Source organism: Rhipicephalus microplus, unplaced genomic scaffold (genome assembly GCF_043290135.1).
Source record: "Rhipicephalus microplus isolate Deutch F79 unplaced genomic scaffold, USDA_Rmic scaffold_117, whole genome shotgun sequence".
Classification (NCBI taxonomy): domain Eukaryota; kingdom Metazoa; phylum Arthropoda; class Arachnida; order Ixodida; family Ixodidae; genus Rhipicephalus; species Rhipicephalus microplus.
The window spans coordinates 302,501-306,318 of record NW_027464689.1 but is presented as its reverse complement, the minus strand read 5'-3'; the positions used below and the strand labels follow the sequence as shown (position 1 = coordinate 306,318).

At 57.5% G+C, this 3,818-nt stretch overlaps 1 non-coding gene across 1 annotated transcript; it reads left to right on the top strand.

Annotated features, from left to right (window-relative positions):
- Positions 1–524: 524 nt before the first annotated feature.
- On the top strand, positions 525–2,339 carry LOC142790697 (small subunit ribosomal RNA). Its single transcript, XR_012889710.1, has one exon. It is a non-coding gene; the product is annotated as a small subunit ribosomal RNA (ribosomal RNA).
- Positions 2,340–3,818: the final 1,479 nt, after the last annotated feature.

Here is a 3,818-nt window from a genome sequence, read left to right as displayed (position 1 = left end):
GCGAAAGCGACCGGGTGTCTGATATGCGGCGGGCTTCGGCCTCGTCAAGCGTGTCCTCGGGTCTGCTCCAGGGGAATCCACGGCAGTCGTCTGCAGCCTCATCCGCTTGATGCGTTAGGGGCTGGTTGTCGGACGGTGCCGTTTTACCACGATATCGAGGTGTGTTCCGTGTCGTCCTCGGGCGATTCAGATGCGAAAGCGCCGAAGACGCGGGCGTGACCCGTCGTCTGGCGGCTTTGCAGTCTCGGCTCCGTTGCTAGTTCCGGCCGGTCCACCGACAGTGCAGCGGGCTTGGGCAACCCGCACGGCGCGACCGAGTCGATGCAACGAAAAAGAGCGAGCATGAACGTGCTTCTTGCCGCACGGCTCCCACTCGTCTTTCGGGAAGGTTGTGCCGTAGCGAGCTCGAACGCCGTCATCTCGGAGTGCAAAATAAGCGTGTTGGGGCGCCTGAAGGTGGCCTCCGCCGCACACAGACTGCGTCCGGCCCGCCGAAGGCGAGGACGGACGCGCAGTCGAACGATTACCTGGTTGATCCTGCCAGTAATCATATGCTTGTCTCAAAGATTAAGCCATGCATGTCTAAGTACATGCCGAAATAAGGCGAAACCGCGAATGGCTCATTAAATCAGTTATGGTTCCTTAGATCGTTTCTTCCTACTTGGATAACTGTGGCAATTCTAGAGCTAATACATGCAGTGAGCCTGGAGCCCTTTGGGTAACGGGTGCTTTTATTAGACCAAGATCGATCGGGTTTCGGCCCGTATTGTGTGGTGACTCTGGATAACTTTGTGCTGATCGCATGGCCACGAGCCGGCGACGTTTCTTTCAAGTGTCTGCCTTATCAACTTTCGATGGTAGGTTACTTGCTTACCATGGTTGTTACGGGTAACGGAGAATCAGGGTTCGATTCCGGAGAGGGAGCCTGAGAAACGGCTACCACATCCAAGGAAGGCAGCAGGCGCGCAAATTACCCACTCCCGGCACGGGGAGGTAGTGACGAAAAATAACAATACGGGACTCTTTTGAGGCCCCGTAATTGAAATGAGTACACTCTAAATCCTTTAACGAGGATCAATTGGAGGGCAAGTCTGGTGCCAGCAGCCGCGGTAATTCCAGCTCCAATAGCGTATACTAAAGCTGCTGCGGTTAAAAAGCTCGTAGTTGGATCTCAGTTCCAGACGAGTAGTGCATCTACCCGATGCGACGGCTCGGACTGAACATCATGCCGGTTCTTTCTTGGTGCACTTCATTGTGTGCCTCGAGATGGCCGGTGCTTTTACTTTGAAAAAATTAGAGTGCTCAACGCAGGCGAGTCGCCTGAATAAACTTGCATGGAATAATAGAACAAGACCTCGTTTCTGTTCTGTTGGTTTTTGGAATACGAGGTAATGATTAAGAGGGACGGACGGGGGCATTCGTATTGCGGCGCTAGAGGTGAAATTCTTGGACCGTCGCAAGACGAACTACTGCGAAAGCATTTGCCAAGAATGTTTTCATTGATCAAGAACGAAAGTCAGAGGTTCGAAGGCGATCAGATACCGCCCTAGTTCTGACCATAAACGATGCCAACCAGCGATCCGCCTGAGTTACTCAAATGACTCGGCGGGCAGCTTCCGGGAAACCAAAGTATTTGGGTTCCGGGGGAAGTATGGTTGCAAAGCTGAAACTTAAAGGAATTGACGGAAGGGCACCACCAGGAGTGGAGCCTGCGGCTTAATTTGACTCAACACGGGAAAACTTACCCGGCCCGGACACTGGGAGGATTGACAGATTGAGAGCTCTTTCTTGATTCGGTGGATGGTGGTGCATGGCCGTTCTTAGTTGGTGGAGCGATTTGTCTGGTTAATTCCGATAACGAACGAGACTCTAGCCTATTAAATAGGTGCGGGGTTCCCAGCACCTTACAACCTTCTTAGAGGGACAAGCGGCTCCTAGCCGCACGAAACAGAGCAATAACAGGTCTGTGATGCCCTTAGATGTCCGGGGCCGCACGCGCGCTACACTGAAGGAAGCAGCGTGTCTTTATCCCTGTCTGAAAAGACTGGGTAACCCGTGGAACTTCTTTCGTGATTGGGATAGGGGCTTGCAATTGTTCCCCTTGAACGAGGAATTCCCAGTAAGCGCGAGTCATAAGCTCGCGTTGATTACGTCCCTGCCCTTTGTACACACCGCCCGTCGCTACTACCGATTGAATGATTTAGTGAGGTCTTCGGACCGATGTCCGGCGCGGCCTTTCGGTTGCGCCGGTCTGTTGGAAAGATGACCAAACTTGATCATTTAGAGGAAGTAAAAGTCGTAACAAGGTTTCCGTAGGTGAACCTGCGGAAGGATCATTAACGGATTGTGAAGGGTGAGCGCCTCAGCTGCGTCTGCGCCCGACACTTTCTGCCGCTGACCCCGTTTGGACGCGGGGTCGGCTTTTCCCCACGGGGCTGCCTGAATGTGGAGCGGCACCCCGTGACAAATTGTTGCGCCCAGCGGACGCCAACACCGCGACCTTGGACGGTCGGCCAGGTGGCGGACGCGGGTACAAACGGCGCAACGCACTCATAGGTCGGCTTTCGACCCGCCACTGCACCGTGGCTCGAAGCGCTCGAAATGCGCGACCCGACCGCTGCGGGACCGCCTAGTACTGTAAACAGGAGCGGCGGAGCGCGAACGGCGAGTCGTGGTTACGTCGGTAGAAGGCGAGGCTGCGCGTTCCCGAAACGCCAGCCGAGTGCCCTCCCGACCGTTCGAGCGTGCAAGAACGAGACCCGACAATCGCGCGGCGACTGCCAAGTACGAGAGGAACGGCACAAGCGTCGGCGGTCGGTCAAGGAACTGGCGATGTGACGGGTCCGCTGTGCACCAGTGCATACCGTCCCGCCGTCCGCGGCAAGCGCCTCCGCGTCCTCGGGTGACGGAGGCTGCCGGTCGGTTCTTGCAGGCGAGGGATCTCGCTGGCACCGGTTCGCGTTGACGCGCGGCCGGTCATGGCACGGCGATGCGACGGCCGAGGTGCGCAGTACTCGATGGAGGAACCGCACGCTCCGATGACCGTCCCGCCCTCCGCGGCGTATGCGTACCGACCGTAATGGTTGCAGCAGCGCCGGCCGGCTTTTGAATTCGCCACACGAAACACGGTGCGAGATCGCGGTTAGGGGAGCGTCGACGTTGCCAGGCGTTTTGCTTGCTGCCGAGGGAAAGGCGGCACGGCCACGTCGCGCTCGTCGCGATTAGCGGGTCTGCGCGCTTTGGGAAGGTGCCGCAACGACTTGCCGAAAGAGGAAGCACGGAAGAACGAGGGACTTGGACGTCCCGACAATTGAACGCACTTGCGGCCAGGCCCTTGCTGGCTTCGTTCTTCCGCCTCGAGTAGGCTCGTACGCGGCTCCGGCGCCGAAAGTGGTCCTTGGCACCGACTTCGGTGGACGTGGGAAGTGCCGCGCAAGTACGGCGCGCCTGGCTCCACCTGTTGGCTAAAGTAGGCAGCCGGATCGGCATTTTGGTGTGCGGTGGCAAACCGTGGATGCGAAAAAAGCTTGTGCGATTTCGTGGAACAAAAAGCGGGGGTCCCCCTTTTTATGCGGAGGAGACCGACCCGCCTGCCGTGGTGAACCGCGACGCCACGGTAAAAACGGGAGAGGCTTGTCGATGGGACCGTGCATCCCGCGCTCCACGGAGGCCGGGAGGCGGCCGCCCGAGGAAATGTGTAGCCGTCGAGGCCCGCATCTGCGTGCACTCTTATCCAAATGGGTGTACCGCAGGCATTTTCTGGTTAGGCGGGCCAATGAGAGCGAGCACACAACGATACCTACGGGTCCGGCTTGGAG